At 37.1% G+C, this 24407-nt stretch overlaps 1 non-coding gene across 1 annotated transcript; it reads right to left on the bottom strand.

Annotated features, from left to right (window-relative positions):
• Window positions 1–411: 411 nt before the first annotated feature.
• LOC141663282 (small nucleolar RNA R71) lies at window positions 412–518 on the bottom strand. Its single transcript, XR_012551359.1, has one exon. It is a non-coding gene; the product is annotated as a small nucleolar RNA R71 (small nucleolar RNA).
• Window positions 519–24407: the final 23889 nt, after the last annotated feature.

Below are 24407 nucleotides of genomic sequence, written 5' to 3'. Positions count from 1 at the left end.
GTTTGTGGGATTTATTCGAACTCTGTTTTAAGTCATTGCATTCTTAGAGGCATTAGCTTGTTGGTTGGTTATGGTTATTCTGAGGGGATTGATTGCATTATCATTTAGTTACATTTACGTAGTTACATTCATGTATTAGGTTTATTTTATAGGTTTGAGTCTGTTTATGCTTGGAGATCGTAGTTCTCCAACGAAAGATCCCAATACGCACATTAGGGATGTCATAGAGATCTGCGACATCTTCAGGGTCAATGGTGTGTCTGAGGATGCGGTGAAACTGAGACTGTTCACATTCTCTCTGAGGGACAAGGCTAAGAGCTGGTTACACTCTCTACCAGCTAGTTCAATTGCTACTTGGAAGATCTTGCTCAAAAGTTTCTCACTAAATTCTTCCCTATGGTGAAGACAGCTGCAATCAGAAACGCTATTACTCAATTTATGCAGCAAACGGGAGAATTTTTGTGTGTAGCTTGGGATCGCTACAAGGAGATGCTTAGGAAATGTCCTCATCATGGAATGCCTGATTGGATGATCATCAATTGCTTCTATAATGGGTTGATAGCACAGTCAAGATCCATGCTCGATGCAGAATCAGGTGGAACATTATGGGCAAAGCTATGAGGAAGCTTATGATCTAATTGAACTGATGGCTGCTAATGAATATTAGTATCCAACCCATAGATTACCACAGGGCAAGGTAGTAGGAGTTCTTGAAGTGGATACAACTACGGATATCACTGCTCAACTAAAGGCGTTGTCTATGAAGATCGATTCTCTGGATAACTATGGTGTTAATCAGATAACCAGAGTTTGTGAGCTATATGCAGGTTCGCATATGGCGGAATAATGTGCTGTATCTAGTGAATCATCTCAGTTTGTGAGCAACTTTCAGAGATCGCAGCAACCAGTTCTAGACACTTATCATCCTGACAACTGGAATCATCCTAACTTCAGCTGGAACAAAAATCAGAGTGCGATGCAACAGCCTTATCAGCAGTATGTAGCAAGGTAATTAAACCCTCCTCGTTTTCAACAACCAAAATATGCACCAAGAAAACAACTCTAACTTCAACAACAAACTCATGGAGGTGCAGGTCTATCTTCGAATGAAAAATCTGAATTGGAGGAGTTGCGGCTTATGTGCAAAAACCAGGCTCTTATATGCCAAAGCCAGGCTGTTTCTATCAAGACTCTGGAGAACCAAATAGGATAAATTGCTAACACCTTATTGAATCGACCATCAGGAACGCTTCCTAGTAATACAGAAGCCAATTCAAGCAAGAAGGAAGTTAACGAACAGGTGAACGCCATCACCTTGAGGTCCGGAAAGGTCGCAAGCCCCCAAATTCAGCAAGACGAAGAGTCTGAAAACGTTTTACAGAATGCAGGTGCATCTGCACCTTTGCCAAATCCAGAAAATGAGATTGTAGCTGTAAAAGTGGTGCAGAAGGATGCCAAGATGGAACCGAATAAGAAAGCTGTTGACAGCAATCCTCTCGAGGGTAATACATGAGATAAACAGGTCCACCCACCTCTGCCATATCCTCAAAGGCTTCAAAAGCATATGTTCAATAAGCAATTCACGAAGTTCTTGGAAGTTTTCAAGAAACTTTACATCAACATACCTTTCGCTGAAGATCTTGAACAGATGCCTTGCTATGCGAACTTTATAAAGGGTATTCTATCTCGGAAAGTGAAGCTCGATGACTTAGACACCATTGCTCTAATGGAAGAGTGCAGTGATGTTCTGCAATAAAAGTTGCCTCTGAAGCTTAAAGATCCTGGAAGTTTCACTATTCCTTGCAATATTGGAAACTTGTCGTTCGACAAATGCTTGTGTGATTTGGGAGGTAGAATCAATATGATGCCTTTGTTTATCTTTAAGAAGTTGGGTTTACCTGACCCAAAAACTGTGAACATGTCTTTGTAGTTGGCTGATCGTTCCATCACTTATCCGCGAGGAGTAGTGGAGGATATCTTGGTTAAGATGGATAAGCTCATCTTCTCTGCTGATTTTGTCATTCTAGACTTTGAGGAGGATAAGAAGATTCCCATTATCTTGGGAAGACCGTTCTTGGCTACAGGATTTATGTGCAAAAATGAGAGCTTACGATGAAGGTTCAAGATCAGAAGGTCACTTTTAGTGTGTTCAAGGCCATAAAGTTACCCATAGATAAAGAGTAGTGCTTTAAAGTAGAGTGGGTCGACTCTGTCGTGAATTCGGAGCTTGAGCAATTGCCAAAGTCAGAATCCTTAGAGAGAGCCTTAATATGGGAATCAAATATTGAAGATGAAGAATGAGCAGAGAAACTGCCAGTTTTGAATGCACCTCTATGGAATATGAATTTGGATATGCCATTCGATTCCCTTGGGTTAGCGGAGCTGAAAATTTCTCAGGAGCGTCTCAAACCGCTGATTGAAGAAGCTCCCACACTTGAGTTCAACCCACTACCAGATCACTCGAGTTATGCATTCTTAGGTGCACCCCATGATAAGGGGTTGGGATACATTTTTGATTATGTAGAGAGTGGCCGAACAGATCCTCCCATGACTACAAAGGGTTTGTCTCACGTGCAGCAGGCAGTTGATAGGACTGGTGTTGGTGATGAGTAGTATAGAAGATTGATTCGACATATTGAGGCCATGCATGACATCCACCGACGTTGTGCTGAAGATTTGACACATGGTCTCGGTAATGTTTTCTGAGACACTGGTGTCGAGGTTGATTGGCCACCTGATCCTCCAACTGAAGAGGGTGATTCCCCCACCAACTAGGTATGCCTGAAATCCTTATTATTACCTTCAATGAGGACATTGAAAATTTTAAGTTTGGGGGTGATAATGTAAGGATTAGTTTGTGTGTGTCCATATAGATTCATATAGACTCATGTTGCATGTTTTGTTGTATTCCATTCGTATTTTTGCATGATTTTTTGTTCATATAGGACATATTTATTTATGTTTTTATGTGAGTTCATATAATTGCATGTGCATGCAATTAACATGATCCCTTAGGTTGATCAATTTTTGATTGATTGGTTGATATTAATTTGAGTGTAGTGATGTCGAATAAAGGGATGTTTAAGTCTTAATGAATTGATTTGCATGCCCCGAAAAAAATTTCACAAGTCTTATAGGATAGATTTTGATCTAGATCATGATCATACATGTTTATTTGTTGAGATTTAATCACTTGGTTATATTTATAATTTTTCTTATTCTCGTAATGACGTAAGAACATAGTTTTTTAAACTGGAGAAAAACAGGATTTCATTGCTAGTTGTGAATAAGGCTAGGCGTCAAATGGATAGTAGTCGGCTCATATTTTTATAAGTAGCCTAGGGTTGAATGAGATGGAGCGAAACGCACTCATTCAGAAATTTTTGAAAAAACTAGAAAAAGAAAAAAAAAGAAAAAAAGAAAAAAAGTATGTGTTTATGCATAATTGATCAAGATTGAGCTCTTTAATACTCGAGTTATTAAGTTCTAGGGGACTTTGCACCTAGTGACCTAAGGCTTTTATAACTCATGGAATTCGCGGACCTAACGGTCGCTACATGGGTATTATTCTATAAGTTTTTTGGGACCTCACTCATTGCACGGTCAGATAAGCATCTTTGTTATGTGTTCAATAATAGCGTGAATCCTTGTATAACTCTAGTAGGAAGGAGGTGTTGCGAGTCATTATGCGTTTAACGTCTATTCTGTTTATAAACTTGTGATTTTTCTGATGATAGATATGTTATGGTTATTGATCTAGTATCAAGAGTATATCTATTAAGCATCCGCACATGCACGTTCTGGTTTGTGAGTTGGTTTGTGGGATTTATTCGAACTCTATTTTAAGTCATTGCATTATTAGAGGCATTAGCTTGTTGGTTGGTTATGGTTATTCTGAGGGGATCTATTACAGTATCATTTAGTTGCATTTACGTAGTTGCATTCATGCATTAGGTTTGTTTTATAGGTTTGAGTCTTTTTATGCCCGAGGACAAGCATCGATTCAAGTTTGGGGGTGTGATAAGTGGATTTTTTATCTACTTGGATTGCTTCATTACAAACTTAAGTTGGTGTTTTGGACTCAAGTTGTTGGTATTTTTGATATGTTTTTGTGTCATTACATTTCAGGCATTAGTTAAATGAAGAAAAGTGCTTTCAAGGAAATATACTGAAAAGAGGTCAGAATTGGAAGCCTACCCCATTCTCAAGTTGTAGGGAATCTTGTTAGCTTCGTGTGGGCAGTTGAATCGCCTAATTCTGACGAGCAGAACTCAAGATAAGGCCAAAAGAAGAGTCTGCAGAAAAATCAAGAAGTCAGGCGCGGCCGCCCCCAAACCCAGCGCGGCCGCCACTCCTTTCTGCCAAAAAAACAGTGCGCCCGCCCTTTTTACCCCAGATCTTGATTTTAGTAGAATTTGATGATTTTGAGGGTCCAGGTGCACTAGGGGTTATATATACCAATAAAAAGACGTTTTTAACAAGGAGGAGCGAGGGGAGAGCAATAAGAAGACCTAGAGAGCACGAGACGGCTACGGAGAAGAAGACTGTTATTTTTTTTAATATAGTTGATACTTGGATGCTTGTTTTTGATTTATCTTTGAACCCTAGTACTCTTATGTTGTTTATTATCATGCTTCATTGGAACCCATGGTGACGATGAGTTCGGTTATGAACTAATCATTATCGTGAGGTTCTAACGGATTTACTTATGGATTTTTATACTTAATTTGTTTCAATATATTGGTGTGTGGTGATTGATTGATATCCTAGTATTGGTTGTGCTTATTCGTCTTATCTGCATAGCTAATATATAAGATAGAGTGTTAATCTCTATTGAAGCGATAGTGAATATAGAGATTTAGAACTTATCATGCTAGCATAGGTTCATGTATTTGTTATGCATGATTCGTAGGTAATTTTAACCATCTTACTTGCCCTATGTAATCATGATTGATAACTTGTTCATTAAACCTTTATGTTATCAAATTCTATAGACATATAGGGTCTCAACATAATTGGTGTCTATTCAGCTTCTATCTCTTTTGTGGATGTCTGGTAGTAGGGTATTTGTACAATGAAAGTTGGCGTTTATTAGTTTCGTGTTATCTGATTAGTTGTCATCACCATTACATGCTAAGGTTAAGAAAAATGACTTTCAATGAAGTAATAATGAAGTTAGAATCCCATGTTAATCTTATACAGTTAATTCAATCACTTTTATTCTTAGTTAATTGCATATTAGTTTAAGCTTAGTTATAAACATCTCAACTTATTATTGTCTTAGCATTGAGCGATAGCCATACCATTGTTGCATTGGTGCATACTCTTAAGTTAACCAAAAAGAGTCTCTGTGGGAACGAATCTGATTTATATCATATACTACTTGTGAATGCGCATACTTGCATGTAATTTTAGCACGTGATTTCGCCCTAACAACTAGTCAAAACCTACTTGTAGATTACTGGAGATATCGACAAGTCAATATCTACTTGTAGAGAACTGAAGATATCAACAAGTCAAAATCATATTATAGGACTGGAGATATCGACAAGTCAATCTACTTGTCGAGAACTGGAGTTCTCGACATGTCATAATACTTATAGAGAAGTAGAGATATCGATAAGTCATTTTACTTATCGATATGTGACTTCTCTACACAGTGAAATAGATCTCGACAACAACTTTAGAATTCAAAATACAAACAACTTGAAGATCCGTGATGATCGGTCAACAAAAAATTCTATTATTAAATTGGAAAGTCTACATATACAACTTGAAAAATGCAAGATCAAGGGCCAAGATGAACTGGACAAAGGAGGGTCATAGACCTGTAAGATTGTATGAAGATTTCTTGCACTTAAAGTGAAATAGACAAATACACTTTAAAATATGTGTTAGTCCATTTTAATGTAATCTTTGTAAACTATGCATGTAGTTCTTAAAACATGTCAGGGGTCCTTTGTTTAGAGGTAACAAAACAGATCTAGAAATCTTATATTCTATCAAGAGAAGTGGCTGAGTTCTTATCTTCAAGAACACATATTTATAGCTTAAACAAATTTGATTTAATATGAATCAAGTGAGTTTTGATAAAATATTTGTGTCTTTACATTCAGTCTTTTATCACTACAAATAGTTAACAAAAAGAAATAAATACACCGGATCCAAGATCTTACAGTTTAGGATTTGGAACAGCCCAATACTATTAACTATTACAACATGATTTCAATATCGAGTCCTCACACAAAAGATCACTAATCTACCTGAGCTCGAACATACGAATCAACATCACAAGTCATATGTGTTGTCTGCTTGAATCTAATCATATCTGCTAGCTGAAATATCAGGGTGAAAGCAAGTAGTGAGCCAAATGCTCAACAAGTGCTATAGTATACATAAACAAAAATAAAAAATAACAATAAAAATGTGAGTTTCAACAATATAGTAACAAGAGATAAAATTTCAGGGTGATGGCATCTTTTATTTATTACAAAATAATTAAAAACCATTTCTTTATCAAAACCATTTTATGACGCTACGGATTACAGCCGGTGATCAGCCGCGAAGTAATCCCGAACCTCGTTGGGTTCTATAACATTAATGGGATCCCTAGGCAACCTTTAATCCTATAATTTAAAAGCGGAAAGGACTTGTGTCTTAGTCCAGGTCCACTGTTTAAAAAAACATTCGCCCCCTTTGGGACTGAAAATCCACTTTTAACTTTTCATTTTAAAAACTGATGCCAAGTGACAGTTAATTTCTTAAACAGTAGTCATCTTTATCAAGGGTTCTAGATTAACTTCAAAGCACATGGGATAGGTTCAATCAACTTTAAGGCCATGATCAACTAGAATGATACCTTATCAAATGGAATTGCAAAGTTTCTATTCACAAGGGATTTGGTAATGAGGTTTAACTGGGTTATTGAACAGTATAAAGGAACTAAGTCAAACTAGGTTCAATGTAGTGGTTCCAGATAAGACATAGGTATTAAAATATAAAGGTAAGCATCAGTTCAAAGTATAACAGGGTATCATGGTTTAGCGGTAAGAATAGAGTTATCAAGCAATCATGAACAACTTTAAGGAATAACTGACTTTTAGGTGTCAAGATAAGGTTACTGAGTATAACTTATACAGGGTTCATCATCACAACTACTTTGGTATACTGGCATGGTATGACTTATGAATTACTTGCATAACATTCTTCAAGTAAAGTTAAACTACTTGCAATAGATACTTGAGGGTTCATGGCACTTGTATCTAATGTGAAAGATAGAATTGAAACACTTGGATCATGTATATATATATATATATCAAGGTGAATTAGAATACTCGCATCATTTATAAAAGCTGGGTTAACACACACTTGCAGTGTAAACAAAAAGGTAGGTTGAAACACTTGCCTTCAGAAAGGCTTGACTTGACTGGTAGGTAGGAGCAACTGGGAGCTTTACTCGACTTTAATGGAAAGTTTACTCTCGGCTCGAGAGCCTACATAAAATAATAATAACCTCATTATAATATATTCTCACCAACTTAACCTAATTATAAACCGAAATTACGCACATTGGCACTTAGGCCTATATACACATACATGCTTACAATTACCTTATAGGCATAATAGTTCACATAGCCACATATGCTCACATAACACATTTAAGTACATAACAATACATCAACACGCTATATTGCATCACTAAGCTTGGATGATCTCACTACACTTACTCTAGTCACTTAGTTATGCTAAACTAGTCAAAACTCCTAATATTGACCTCATAACTTGAAGTGCCTTTTCTAAACCATCAAGTTCCTATTGACCATGACCTAGACCCTACACTCTACTGACCTTATAATATCTTAAAACTATGGTGGTCAAACTAGGCCTCACTTATAAGTGTTCTAAAACTAAATGTTAAGTGAATGTGCTAATTATAGTGATTTCAGGATGACATCAATGGGTTTTTGTGTACAATTGACACCCTTATACCTCAAGTTTACCTTCCAAACTTCTACACTAGACTCTTCTAATCAAAAGGTAACTCCCAGACTTGGTGTGACTCAAAGGCCTAGCTTGGGCCTCTCTAGGCCTAAGCTTAAAGTCCAAGGTTCCCCTGTTTTCTAGACATAAAAGTGTCATGTCTTGCACTAACTTGTGACACATGATTCTAACTCAATTCCTACGAACTATGGATGGAAAAACAACTCTGACACTCCCTCTAACTAAGGCCAACCAAGGCCTAGTGAGGGCCTACCCATGACATGGTCAATACTCCTCATTTCTAGGTTGCAATAAAACTGTTCCCTGCTGGACAAATTTAGTGTTTTCACTCGTGCACCTAACCAAATAACCTACAAACCTCTAACAAACATCTATAATCTGAAGTATACCCCTATTACTAGCTTCTGGTGACTTGGGCCTCAAAGTGAATTACAATGATAAGGTCAAATCTCACCTTAAACCTCATGTTACCAAACTGAAAATCTGTACAATTTAATGTACCCTTTTCACCATGATTTCCCACTTGACAAACCAAACCAGACATCAACCAAAACCCAAACTAAACCTCAACCAAGGTAACCTACTGAACTAACACTCCCATACACAATATTTTCTTAGTGGAGATCATCCTTACCTAAAGTGCAATATAGCGAAACAAGAGTCAAAATAATATACTAATTGCAAGTCATCACAATTTTGAAAATAACAACTTAAATCCTCCATATATATACAAATCAAAATCACATAACAAGGAGCACAAATCCTAATTAATATCCTAACTCAACTGAAAATAGAATTTATTAACAAAAATCAATCCAAATAATCGAGAACCTTCGGAAATCATGAGTTGAACCTATACATACATGCTTTCGAACATACAAGCCAAAAACAATATGGTTTCCATATAAATTTCATCATAGAATCAACATGCAAGCCTATCATTAACCATAACTAATATGATCACTTAGCATGCAAAGAGTTTTATCAAGTTTTTATTTACAAACCCAAGCTATTATCACATAAACACACAAAAATCAACAAGGCAACAAAAACACCATCCACTTGGGTCCTAACAAGTCATGGCCGAATGGATTAGGGTGAAAACAACATTTGCACAAGTGTGACACACTCATGCCTAGCCATTCTCAACCCCAAGATAATATATCTCATGGTGAAAGCCGTAGATTCACAAGAATCAAGGGTGTTCACTTTGAGTTTAACAAAACACTACCATGCAAGATTGAAATATAGATTTTTCATCATAAACTTTTTGGATTATAAATGAACAATATATGGGAAGTGAGATTACTTAATGGAGGGTGGATGTTTGAATGAAAAATTAAGGAGAAAGGGGTGTGGGGGCTTCGGCCGAGAGTGAGCCGAGAGAGGGCCGAGAGAGGGAGAAGGGAGGAGAGGAGGGAGAGTGAGTGTGATGTGGTGGTGAGAATGATCACCACTTGTCTTTGGTTTTTGGTTTTAATTTGACTAAAATGTGAGTGGAATTGAGAATTGACAAAAGTGACCTTCTAGCAAGCTTGTGACAATTTGCATGCAAGGATAAAGAAGTAACTTGTTTAGTGAAGCAGTAGTTAGTGGGGTTGGAATTTCCAAGTTTTCCCTTAACTTGAGTTGGGAGCAAAATGCATGCATGGGCAACTAAGTAAATTGCAAATTAAAAATTAACTAATTTATATAAAACAATTTCTATAAATAAAAATGCACTTCCATAAATCACAAAATATATATTATAAAATAGCTTATGATTTTAGAAATTTAATGATATAAGATTTGAAAATTTGTTGTTAAAAAATTTTTAAAACTCGATTTTTCATATAGAATGGAATACTTTTGATTATCATTTAAAAATACTAAATAATAAGATTTTCCTTTCAAAATTTTTTATATATAAAGTAATACATTAAACATTAAATTTATAGGCACTCAACATATAGATCACCCACATTTATAATTACATACAATTTAAATCTCAATTATAAACATACAATGATATATAGATAAGGTTTAGAAATACCGGTCGTAACATCCTCTCCCCCTTAAAAGGATTCTGTCCTCAGAATCTAGGAGAATAAGTGAGGATACCGGCTACGCATATCCGACTCCAGTTCCCACGTTGACTCTTCAACCTTAGGATTTCTCCAAAGTACTCTTACCAACTTGACCAACTTATTTCTAAGACTCTTATCTTTCCAGTCGAGTATTTTGACAGGTTGCTCCACAAATGACAGGTCTGCCTGAATCTCTATAGGTTCATACTCTATCACATGGTTGCCATCAAGATTATACTTCTTAAGCAATGACACATGAAACACATTATGCACATGCTGATACTGAGGTGGCAAAGCTAATTCATAGGCCACCTTCCCTACTTGACTCAAAATTTCAAAATGTCCAATATATCTAGGCACTAACTTCCCTTTCTTGCCAAATCTAGACAATCCTTTCCTCGGTGATACCTTCAGTAATACGGCTTCACCTACTTGGAAACTGATATCCTTACGAGCAGGGTCTGCATACTTTCTTTGCCTATCTTGAGCAGTAAGTAATCTCTTCTGAATCAATTTGACTGTCTCATGCATTTATTGTACCAGTTCTGGGCCAAGAATCTTTCCTTCTCCCACTTCATCCCAACTGGTTGGTGATCTGCACTTCCATCTGTATAAAGCTTTGTATGGTGGCATGCCAATACTGGTGTGATAGCTGTTGTTATTAGAGAATTCTACCAATGGCAAGTGGTCGTCCCAGCTTCCTGCAAAATCAATCGCACAACTACGCAACATGGCTTCAATTATTTGAATTGTCCTTTCGCTTTGACCATCAGTCTGCGGATGATATGCTGTACTCATGTTTAACTTTGTGCCAAGACTTAAGTAAATGAATTGGGCCTTATGGGAAGCAAACTAAAAGGAGTTGGGCAAATATGCTAAACCGGGGGTGACAATTGATATCTCCAAATATGACAAGCATGGTAATGAAAGCACAAAAGCAACATAAACCAAAATAAAAAATCAAGGCAATCTTTAATAGGCAAACTAAGATTTTAGTGGATAGAACTAAAAATGAACCCGGCTACCACTAAAGTAATGACAGAAATATAACTAAATTATTGATAATGAGGCAATAGAACCCAAACACAAATGAAGTTTTGTGCCGAAGCTTGTATCACCAGGGAATAAACGGGTAGACGGAAAACTAAATTAAAAAAAACACGAAGTAGATTTAAGAATAAGAAATTACAATGAGCTCCTTTCATTCCCCAAGTATATAACTTGTTGGATTTGGAAAGATTTCATAGCTCAAACTAAAATGAAGATGACAAATGCTAAAAATATAGAAGTAAAGAGAGAGAAGCAATAAAATTAAAAGATTTGAATAACATTAATTGAGAAAGAGTGTTTACAATAATTGAAAGCTTAAGAATTGGAAACTACAATGGAAATGAAAACTAGATCTAGAAATTGAAAAGAGAGGCTACTACTAAATTTAGGGCAAACTAAGAAATTAGGTAATAAATACAAGGGGAAGGGGGTATTTATAGCTAAAAAGTAGGGTTTAGGGTAGATTTGGGTGAATCTTGGCCACCCAAGTGCCAAGTGAGAGGTGTGTTTTGTTGATCTTGACCCTTGATTTTCACCAACTCTTTCTTTTAACTTTTTCTTCAAGTTGCTTGGTGATATTATATTTCTTCCATTTTTGCCCTTTTCTCATTTTTTTCTTCACATTTCTCATTTTTCCAAATATCTACAAAATGATGAGAATGCAACAAATTAATTTATTTAAAATATGGAAGCAAGCAATAAATAGGTATGAAATTATGCAAAAATATGTGATTATAACTACACAAATGACAGGTCTGCCTGAATCTCTATAGGTTCATACTCTATCACATGGTTGGCATCAGGATTATACTTCTTAAGCAATGACATATGAAACACATTATGCACATGCCAATACTGAGGCGGCAAAGCTATTTCATAGGCCACCTTCCCTACTTGACTCAAAATTTCAAAAGGACCAATATATCTAGGCGCTAACTTCCCTTTCTTGCCAAGTCTAGACAATCCTTTCCTCGGTGATACCTTCAGTAATACGGCTTCACCTACATGGAATCTGATATCTTTACGAGCAGGGTTTGCATACTTTCTTTCCCTATCTTGAGCAGCAAGTAATCTTTTATGAATTAATTTGAATGTCTCATACATTTATTGCACCAGTTCCGGGCCAAGAATTTTTCCTTCTCCCACTTCATCCCAACTGGTTGGTGATCTACACTTTCATCCGTATAAAGCTTCGTATGGTGGCAATCCAATACTGGTGTGATAGCTGTTGTTATTAGAGAATTCTACCAATGGCAAGTGGTCATCCCAGCTTCCTGCAAAATCAATCGCACAACTACGCAACATGTCTTCAATTGTTTGAATTGTCCTTTCGCTTTGACCATCAGTCTGCAGATGATATGTTGTAATCATGTTTAACTTTGTGCCAAGACTTTCTTAAAATTGCTTCCAGAATCTCGAGTTAAATCGTGGATCTTTATCCAAAACTATCGATACAGGTACGCCATGTCGTAATACGATTTCATGCACATACAGATGGACCAATCTGTCCAATAAAGACTTCTCATTAATTGGAAGAAAATGTGCCGACTTCGTAAGGCGATCAACTATAACCCATATAGCATCATGACCGGATTTCGTTCATGGTATTTGTTACGACCGGCATTTTATGTAATATTATGTATGGATTTTGTGTGATATTAAAGCCGTAAGTGAATATACTTAATGGTTGTACCTTGTGTGAATGAAAAATTTCTGCATTTTAATTTTGCTTTATGTAGTATATGATTTTTCAAAGCGAGAGTTTATTTATTTCCCTTATTTTTAATTTATAAGGAATATTCTAAACCTTGGAGAAATTTTCTTTTAAAAGTTATTTTATTCATAAATTTCAAAAGTGATTTTATAAAATTTCTAAAAATCCAAGTTATTTTATGGTATAAATTTTATAAATTTTTGAACTTGTATTTTATTTTATAAAAATAAATCTTTACAAATTTTATTGGTTATAATTATCAAATTACATAAGAGACCTTGCATGCAAATCACCCTTCTATTCTCTCAAAGGGCAAATAAGACTTTTCCAACCCCACTAACTCAATTGATTATTACCAAATTACTATATTAGCCTTGCATGTAAAATGGCCTAACTTTAGCTAAAGGACATTTTTGTAAGTTCTCACTTCCACACATTATTTGTCAACAAAAAAGCATAAAACAAAAGTTTAAGTGGGAGAAGTCATTCCACTCATTCCACACTCCAACACCCCCACAAATTTTTGTCCTCCCCCCTCCCACCATTGCTCTCGGCTGAAGGCCTATTTTCCCACCCCCCCTTCCATTTTTCAATTCATTCTTCATCTTCCCAAGTATAAATCTTCTACTTACATTCATCTTATATACTTTACAAGTGTTTTGTGACTTGGAAGTTGAAATTCCATGGATGCATGTGTAGTTCTTATGTGATCTCCAAAGAGAAACTCTTGATTCTTGTGAATTCAAGAGCTCTCTATGAGATATATTATGTATATGTGCTAACTAAGTGTTTTATGGAGATATCATGCTTTAAAATCCTTTGCATGCTACTGAAATTTTATTATATATTTATGTTTAGCCATGCATGCAAGTTTTAAGACATTAAAATGATGATCAACCATGTTTTGCATGCTACTCTTTTCGAAATCATGTTGTTATATTTAAAAATCTATAAATTCGAAATATGTGTGCTTAAAATAGATTGTTTCCATGATAAATTTCTTATTAATAGTTAAAAGAAGTTATATTTCATGATTATTAAGGAAGAGTAATAGGTGCAAGTCGATTTTGCAAGCATTTAAAACTTTATGCCTAGCCGAAATCTTGTTATGTGTTTTCCATGAGTTGCATGTTATATTTTTAGTTACATGTTGTTAATTTTTGGGCATGGATGATCTCCCCTTCTGTTGAGACCCTATTTTAGGACATTAAGACACTAGGTTTGCTTTGGAAAGAGTTGGGTGCTTGGTTTTTAATTTGGAGTTAAGGTGGAAAGGGATTAGTTGGTGTTTTCATTTTTTTTTCCAGATTTGATGTACTAGTTTATGGGGAAGTTTTGAATGAGTATTTGTTGTGCACTTTGAGGCCCAAGCCACCAGAAGTTAGTATTGGTATTATATAAAAGGTTTTAGGAGTTGGTTGGAGGTTTGCATGTCGTTTGGTTAGGTGCACAAGTAGAATCACAAAATCTGTCCAGCAGGGGACAGTTTTGTTGCAACTTAGAAATAGGGATATTTGACCATGTCATGGGTAGGCCCTCATTAGGCCCTGTTGGGCCTTAGTTAGAGGGAGTGTCAGATAAGTTATTCCAGCCATAGTTCATAGGATATGAGTTAGAACCATGTGTCACAAGTTAATTCAAGTCAGGGCGTTTTCTGCCCAGGAAAACAGGGGAACCTTGGACTTTAAGCTTAGGCCCAAGAAGGCCCAAGCTAGGCCCTTGAGCCACATCAAGTTTGGGAGATGCCCTAAGGTCAGGAGAGTCTTTTTTAAAAGTTTTGAAGGAAAACTTGTAGTTTAAGAGTGTCTAATGCACTCAAGAAACCATAGTTGTCATTCTGAAATTTACACCAGTGAGCACTTTCACTTAACACATAGTTTTAGAACACTTAGGAGTGAGATCTAGGTTTACCACCATAGTTGTAAGATAGTATAAGGTCAGTAGATCAAAAGGCCCAAGTGAGGGTCAATAGTTCTTGGATAGTTTAGTAAAGGCACATCGAGTTAGGAAGCCAAAATTAGAAGACTTTGTCTAGTTTAGCGACCAAGTGACTTCAGTTGGGGGATCGAGATCATCCAAGCCTAGTGTTGCATTATGGTGTATATGGTGTTATGTGGTATTAATATATGATATGTGAGTATATGTGGCTATGTGTGTGCAATTATATTTATAAGGTGAATATAAATTAATTGCTTATAGGCCTAAGTGCCATCCGTGTTTAAATTCGGGTTGTAAATAGGTTAAGTTGGTGAGAATATATTATAATGAGGATTATTATTATTTATATAGGATCTCGAGACGAGGGTAAACTTGCCATAAAGGTTGAGTGAAGCTTCCAGTTGCTCCTACCAGTCAGACCAGACCAGCCTTTCTCAAGGCAAGTGATTCAACCTATCTTCGTATTCACTGCAATTGTGTAACAAATAGTTCATATATATTGACGCAACTATCCTGAGTCATTTTAATATATTTAAATCAACATATCTTATGTTCATCTTTGAATCATATAGAAATACCATGAACCCTCGAGTACGTATTGCAAAGTAGTCTTATCATGATAGTATATTAAAGTAAGATGAATGCCATGATAAAATAAAGGGTTGTTATAATACTTGATTGATCCTCTTGATTAACATGCTAATGATTCCTAAAGTGCTGATATCTCACCCTGATGCTTGAACCCTTATAGAAACTTCACCTCGATACCTAAAAGCCAGATATTTATCAAAGTTGTTCCTCATTGATTGATACCCCTCTTTCTTATTTTAAAGCTTAACAATTCTGATATATCCTGAGTTAAAGATCATTCTTCATACCTTAACACCCTCAGTATTCATGAAGCTTATTTTCTTGATGATCTAGCACTTGCACCTTGACGAGAAACCATTGCTTAAAGCCCAGGTTGGCACTACCCCTTTATAATATCCAATAGCCTCACTAAACTTCCTTGTCCAGGTTTTATATATGAAATCCTTTCAGTTACCCTAATAGAGTAAAGTTTAGTGGATCATGGCCCTGAGATTTAGTACCATATTTCCCGTGTTTCGAGTTGAACTATAATCCCTTGATAAAAATGTTTACTGTTAAAAGAGATTTTTGGTCATAAATCGGCATCAGTTTTTGAAATAAATAAAATGTGGATTTTCAGTCCCAAAGGGGGATAAATGTTTTCTTTGAATAGTGGATCTGGACTGAGACGCTAGTCCTTTCCACACTTATACTGTAGGCTTAAAAGTTGCCTAGGGATCCCATTAATGTTTTAGAACCCAGCGACGTTCGGGATTACTTCGCGGCTGATCACCGGCTGTAATCCGTAGCGTCATAAAATGATTTTGATTAAGATATGATTTTAAAATTGTTTTGATACAAGCAAAATGATGCCATCACCCATAGTTTTATCTCTCGTTATCATTGGTTATGTCTTTCCATTGTGATTCTTTGATGTATATCTCGATTTATGTTTTGTATCGTACTGTTTAGCACTTGTTGAGCATTTGGCTCACTCCTTGCTTTACCCTGATATTACAGCTAACAGCTATGGTTAGATTCAAGCAGACTGCCCGTAAGACCTGTGATGCTGATGCTTATGTTCGAGCTCAGGTAGAATAAGAGATAGTTGTTTTGTGTGAGGACTCGCTATTTAAAATCAGTTGTAATAGATGGTAGTGTTGGGTTGTTCCAAACCCTAAACTGTAAGATCTTGGAGTTGGTTATGTTTACTTCTTTTTAAAATGTTGTAATAGTTATATTTAATTTGCTGTTTAAGTTGGGGGCATGACAGGTTTTGGTATCAGAGCTACGGTTTAGAGTCCCTGGACAGCCCAATTAGGTTATAGGATATATGTGTAGGTTATAGATAATATGCGAGAGAGTAGGTTAAGTAAATTTATTATTAATACTCCTCTTATTGGTTTGTCAGCAAAGGGCGCATTCCTCGTCATCCTCTGGGTCGGACGACACTGTTGCTTTCTCCGTGTATGCTGAGTTGAGGCGCGAGTTCGACATGCTTCAGAGCAAGTACGACCGACTGATAGACCGACTGAAGAACGTGTACCTGGACAGCCGAAACTATGAAGGGAAGCCCAATGAGCAGATGACTGCGAGACTTGAGACCTTGGTTCAGTACGTCAACACTAAGCTTGAGGAGATGTCAGCGCACCGGGACCGTACCAGCCAGTATGTCATTCAGATGGTGGCGGATGAGCTCCAGAGCATTATGAACATGCTTCGAGAGGAAAAGACTACCAAGCCCCATTCAGATGGAGTAGAGCTTTAGTTCTTTCCATTTACCTTTCATGTTGTTGTAGTATCAGACTCTGTAGAATCCCCAGTTGTTTCCGTTGTTTCCCTTAAATAAGCCTGTTGATCCTAGAATCAGACTTTGTCCTAATCCAGATGTATTGTGACCTTTAAATTTCAATAATCATGCACTATTGTTCCATTTGCTCTCAACTGTTATTTTACGCTTTTATATGCATCGCCATATCTGCTTAATTTGAAACTTGACCTCATATGTAAATAAGAATGCCATGCGATACCCTCGAATTATTTTATCATTCATATCTGTTTTGACATAACTCGTATTTCAGGAAAATGCCTCCCAAAAAAAAAGAACCCCAACAACCACATCCACCACAGATCCAAATATTCTTCTACTACTGGAAACTTTACAACAGCAAACCAATGCTATAGCTCAACAACAACTAACTCTTCAACAATAAATTGAAAACCAAGATAATCGTGAACCACACCAACCACCTGAACCACCAGTACCATCTAGACAAGTTGTCACTTTCAAGGCATTTCAGAATGTGAATCCGCCTGCATTTCATGATACCACTGATCCAGTAATAGCTAACACATGGATTAAGGAGATGGAAAGGGCTTTTGAGTTGGTACAGTTAAGAGACGATCAGAAGATACCATATGCTACTTACTTCTTGAAGGGCGAAGTCATCTATTGGTGGGAGTCAGTAAAAGCTATGAAAGCAACTCAGCAGGTTTCTTGGGAGAGATTTAAGAAGTTATTTCTGGACAAGTATTACCCTAAGTACATGCAGAATCAGATGGAGCTTAAATTTCTTGAGTTGAAGCAAGGGAACATGACTGTACTGGAGTATGAGAAGAAGTTTACTGAGTTGTCAAGGTTTGTGACAAAGTATACCAGCACTGAGGAGGAAAAAGCAAAGAAATTTCAGCAAGGATTAGAGCCTTGGATTAGAGATAGAGTGGCTATGTTTGAACTTGAAACCTACGCGGGAGTAGTACAGAAAGCTGCTCTGATTGAGAATAATGGGACGCAGTCAAGGAAGGAAAGGGATAACAAGAAGAGCAAGGTTCCATTTTATGGAGAAAAGTCTGAAGCAGGAAGTTCACAAGATCGGAATATAAAGAGGATTGGATTCCATAAGGGCGGAAATTTTCAAAAGAAAGGAAATTTGGGCAAAAGGCAAGAATCGAAGGGGAACAATCAGGCAAGCCAAGGGCAAGTTGGAGAAAACAGGTTCCAGAGACCGGAATGCAAGCACTGTGGAAGAAGGCACCCTGGAGTATGTAATAAGTTGAGCATGACATGTTATAGGTGCAATCAGAAGGGACATTTGGCAAATGAGTGCAAGATACCGAAGGCAGGAGTTACATGTTACAAGTGTGGGAAAACTGGACACATAGCTAGGGAGTGCAAGGCAACCGGACCAGTCAAAGCTCTGATGAACATGGAAAGTACCAGTGCGAGCGTGCCAGCTGAGGTATTGGCATTACCTCCACCACCTACACCAACCCCGCAAGCAACAACAAGGACATTTGATCTGAAGATGAAGGATGCTGTTCAGAATTCAGAGGTGATAGCAGGTACACTTTTACTCAATAATGTCAAAGCTAAAGTATTGATTGATTCGGGAGCAACAAGATCTTTCATATCAGAAACTTTTGTTGATAAGCTTTAATGTGATAAAATGATTATGAGCGAGGTAGTAAATGTGGTAATTGCGAACCAAGAGAAGATTCATGTGAATCAATTATGTCCGAAGTGTGAGATTGATATTTCGGGGTATAAGTTTTCAGCCGACTTGATACTCTTCAAGTTGGGAGAGTTTGATATAATTTTAGGTATGGATTGGTTAGGAGAGAATAACACCCAGATTAATTGTAAGACCAAGAAAGTGTATTTAAAGGCGAAGAGTGGAGAGAAGGTAGTATTTAAGGGGCAGAGGCAAGAGCAACTATTTCTTACAATTGTTCAGGCTAAGAAGCTACTTAGAAAAGGTTGTGAGTCGTTCCTAGCTTATGTAGTAGATTTAGAAAAGGGCAACCCCAACATAGAAGATATCCCTGTAGTTAACGAGTTTCCCGATGTGTTTCCAGATGAACTACCAGGCTTACAGCCAGATCGACAAATCGAGTTCGAGATCAACCTTGCTCCAGGCACGGAACCAGTTTCAAAGGCCCCATATAGAATGGCACTAGCAGAAATGAAAGAGTTGGAGAGCCAGCTACAAGAATTGTTGGATAAAGGAGTGATACGGCCAAGTACGTCGCCATGGGGAGCACCTGTTTTGTTTGTAAAGAAGAAAGATGGGAGTATGCGGCTATGCATAGATTATCGAGAGTTGAATAAGGTAACGATCAAGAACCGCTACCCGCTACCAAGAATAGATGACCTTTTTGACCAGTTGAAGGGAGCAAAATGCTTTTCAAAGATTGACTTGAAATCGGGATACCATCAATTAAAGATCAAAGAAGAAGATATTCCCAAGACAACATTTAGAACCAGATATGGGCATTATGAATTCCTAGTAATGCCGTTTGGATTGACCAACGCCCCGGCCGCATTTATGGATTTGATGAATCGGGTATTTAAGAAGTATTTGGACAAGTTTATCGTGGTATTCATTGATGACATCCTTATTTATTCTAAGTCGGAAGAAGAACATAAACAACACCTCTGGATAGCATTGGAGATACTTCGTCAAGAGAAGTTGTATGCCAAGTTTACCAAATATGAGTTTTGGTTGAAGGAAGTTCAATTTTTGGGGCATGTCATTGGAAATGAAGGAGTTAAAGTGGATTCGGCAAAGATTGAGGCAGTTATGAGTTGGGAGAGGCCAAAGACTCCTACGGAAGTGCGAAGTTTTCTAGGATTGGCAGGATACTACAAAAGGTTTGTCAAGGATTTTTCGAAAATTGCCACGCCATTGACCAAGTTAACTAGAAAGAATCAAAAGTTTGAATGGAGTGCAGAATGTGAGGATAGCTTTCAAGAGTTGAAGCAGAGATTGGTAACAGCTCCGGTGTTAGTGCTTCCAGATGACCAAGGAAACTTTGTGATATTCAGCGACGCTTCACATAAGGGATTGGGCTGTGTATTAATGCAACACAGTAAGGTGATCGTGTATGCGTCAAGACAGTTAAAACCGCATGAGTTGAAGTACCCGACGCATGACTTGGAACTAGCCGCCATAGTATTCGCACTTAAGATTTGGAGACATCATCTCTACGGAGAGAAGTGTGAAATCTACACAGATCACAAAAGTTTAAAGTACATTTTCACTCAGAAGGAGCTCAATATGAGGCAAAAGAGATGGTTGGAATTGATCAAGGACTACGATTGCTCGATAAATTACCATCCCGGAAAGGCGAATGTTGTGGCCGATACACTAAGCAGAAATGAGAGGTTGAATATGATGGCAACACCAAAGGAATTTTCTGAAGAGACTAAGAAATTCGGATTAGAACTTTGTAAATATGGAATGGTTGAAGAAGTTTGTCGTTCAATGACTTTTCAGCCAACACTAGTGGAAAAGATAAAGAAATGTCAAGAAGAAGTAATGGAGAAAGAGAAGAATCAGTTATCTGGAGAGGAGATTAATACTCAAAGGGATGAGCAAGGGATACTAAGGTTTTCCTCAAGAATTTGGATTCCTCATGTACCTGAATTGAAGAATGAGATCCTACAAGAAGCCCACAATTCAAGATTTTCAATCCACCCGAGAAGCATCAAGATGTATCGGGACTTAAAGCAGAACTTTTGGTGGCCAAATATGAAGCGAGATGTGGCAGAATGGGTTGCGAAGTGTTATACTTGTCAAAAGGTGAAGGCAGAACATCAACGACCAAGCGGATTAATTCAGCCCCTAAAGATTCCATAGAAATGGGAAAATATTACTATGGATTTTATAGTGGGACTACCACGAACGAAATCCGGTCATGACGCTATATGGGTTATAGTTGATCGTCTTACGAAGTCGGCGCATTTCCTTCCAATAAACGAGAAGTCGTCATTGGACAAATTGGTTCATCTGTATGTGTGCAAAATTGTACTAAGGCATGGAGTACCCGTATCAATAGTTTCAGACAGAGATCCCCGATTTAACTCGAGATTCTGGAAGCAATTTCAGGAATGTCTTGGCACAAAGTTGAATATGAGCACGGCATACCACCCGCAGACTGATGGTCAGAGCGAAAGGATAATTCAAACAATCGAAGACATGTTGCGCAGTTGTGCAATCGATTTTGCAGGAAGTTGGGACGACCATTTGCCATTGATTGAATAATCTTACAACAATAGTAATCATTCCAGTATCGGCATGCCACCATACGAAGCTTTGTACAGGCGAAAATGTAGATCACCAACAAGTTGGGATGAAGTAGAAGAAGGAAGAATTCTCGGCTCGGAATTGCTACAACAGTTGCATGACACAGTCAAGTTAATTCAGAAAAGGTTGCTTGCTGCTCAAGATAGACAGAGGAAGTGTGCGGATCCAGCGTGTAAGGATGTTCGATACCAAGTTGGTGAAGCTGTTTTGCTGAAGGTGTCACCTAGAAAAGGGTTGTTTAGATTTGGCAAGAAAGGGAAGTTAGCACCTAGATATATAGGTCCTTTTGAAATTTTGAGTCAAGTGGGGAAGGTGGCCTACGAGTTGGCCTTACCACCTCAGTATCAGCATGTGCATAATGTGTTCCATGTGTCGTTGCTTAAGAAGTACAATCCTGACGCTAGCCATGTGATAGAATATGAACCTGTAGAAATTCAGGCAGACCTGTCATTTGTGGAGCAACCTGTCAAATTACTCGACTGGAAAGTAAAGAGTCTTAGGAATAAGTCGGTAAAGTTAGTGAAAGTACTTTGGAGGAACCCCAAGGTCGAAGAATCAACTTGGGAGTTAGAGTCTGATATGCGTTCCCGATATCCTCATCTGTTCTCTTAGATTCTGGGGACAGAATCCCTTAAGGGGGAGAGGATGTTACGACCGGCATTTTATGTAATATTATCTGTGGATTTTGTGTGATATTAAAGCCGTAAGTGAATATACTTAATGGTTGTACCTTGTGTGAATGAAAAATTTCTGCATTTTAAATTTGCTTTATGTAGTATATGATTTTTCAAAGCGAGAGTTTATCTATTTCCCTTATTTTTAATTTATAAGGAATATTCTAAACCTTGGAGAAATTTTCTTTTAAAAGTTACTTTATTCACAAATTTCAAAAGTGATTTTATAAAATTTCTAAAAATCCAAATTATTTTATGGTATAAATTTTATAAATTTTTGAACTTGTATTTTATTTTATAAAAATAAATCTTTACAAATTTTATTGGATATAATTATCAAATTACATAAGAGACCTTGCATGCAAATCACCCTTCTATTCTCTCAAAGGGCAAATAAGACTTTTCCAACCCCACTAACTCAATTGATTATTACCAAATTACTACATTAGCCTTGCATGCAAAATGGCCTAACTTTAGCTAAAGGACATTTTTGTAAGTTCTCACTTCTACTCATTATTTTTCAACCAAAAAGCATAAAACAAAAGTTTAAGTGGGAGAAGTCATTCCACTCATTCCACACTCCAATACCCCACAAATTTTTCTCCTCCCCCCTCCCACTATTGCTCTCGGCCAAAGGCCTATTTCCCCACCCCCCTTCATCTTCCCAAGTGTAAATCTTCTACTTACATTCATCTTATATACTTTCCAAGTGTTTTGTGACTTGGAAGTTGAAGTTCCATGGATGCATGTGTAGTTCTTATGTGATCTCCAAAGAGAAACTCTTGATTCTTGTGAATTCAAGAGCTCTCTATGAGATATATTATGTATATGTGCTAACTAAGTGTTTTATGGAGATATCATGCTTTAAAATCCTTTGAATGCTACTGAAATTTCATTATATATTTATGTTTAGCCATGCATGCTAGTTTTAAGACATTAAAATGATGATCAACCATATTTTGCATGCTATTCTTTTCGAAATCATGTTGTTATGTTTAAAAATCTATAAATTCGAAATATGTGTGCTTAAAATAGATTGTTTCCATGATAAATTTCTTATTAATAGTTAAAAGAAGTTATATTTCATGATTATTAAGGATGAGTAATAGGTGCAAGTCGATTTTGCAAGCATTTAAAACTTTATGCCTAGCCGAAATCTTGTTATGTATTTTCCATGAGTTGCATGTTATATTTTTAGTTGCATATTGTTAATTTTTGGGCATGAATGATCTCCCCTTCTGTTGAGACCCTATTTTAGAACATTAAGACACTAGGTTTGCTTTGGAAAGAGTTGGGTGCTTGGTTTTTAAGTTGGAGTTAAGGTGGAAAGGGATTAGTTGGTGTTTTCATTTTTTTTCCAGATTTGATGCACTAGTTTATGGGGAAGTTTTGAATGAGCATTTGTTGTGCATTTTGAGGCCCAAGCCACCAGAAGTTGGTATTGGGAGTATATAAAATATTTTAGGAGTTGGTTGGAGGTTTGCATGTCGTTTGGTTAGGTGCACATGTAGAATCACAAAATCTGTCCAGCAGGGGACAGATTTTGAGTGTCATAGAAGTTTTTCCATCCATAGTTCATAGAATATGAGTTAGAACAATGTGTCACAAGTTAATTCAAGTCAGGGCGTTTTCTGTCCAGGAAAACAGGGGAACCTTGGACTTTAAGCTTAGGCCCAAGAAGGCCCAAGCTAGGCCCTTGAGCCACATCAAGTTTGGGAGATTCCCTAAGGTCAGGAGAGTCTTGTGTAAGAGTTTTGAAGGAAAACTTGTAGTTCAAGAATGTCTAATGCACTCAAGAAACCATAGTTGTCATTCTGAAATTTACACCAGTGAGCACTTTCACTTAACACATAGTTTTAGAACACTTAGGAGTGAGATCTAGGTTGACCACCATAGTTGTAAGATATTATAAGGTAAGTAGAGCAAAAGGCCCAAGTGAGGGTCAATAGGACTTGGATAGTTTAGTAAAGGCTCATCGAGTTAGGAAGCCAAAATTAGAAGACTTTGTCTAGTTTAGCGACCAAGTGACTTAAGTTGGGGGATCGAGATCATCCAAGCCTAGTGTTGCATTATGGTGTATATGGTATTATTTGGTATTAATATATGATATGTGAGTATATGTGGCTATGTGTGTGCAATTATATTTATAAGGTGAATATAAATTAAGTGCATATAGGCCTAAGTGTCATCCGTGTTTAAATTCTGGTTGTAAATAGGTTAAGTTGGTGAGAATATATTATAATGAGGATTATTATTATTATTTATGTAGGATCTCGAGACGAGGGTAAACTTGCCATAAAGGTCGAGT

This window comes from Apium graveolens, chromosome 5 (assembly GCF_009905375.1).
Source record: "Apium graveolens cultivar Ventura chromosome 5, ASM990537v1, whole genome shotgun sequence".
Lineage (NCBI taxonomy): Eukaryota > Viridiplantae > Streptophyta > Magnoliopsida > Apiales > Apiaceae > Apium > Apium graveolens.
The sequence above is the reverse complement of the archived record's forward strand: the minus strand, read 5'-3'. Positions and strand labels throughout refer to the sequence as shown.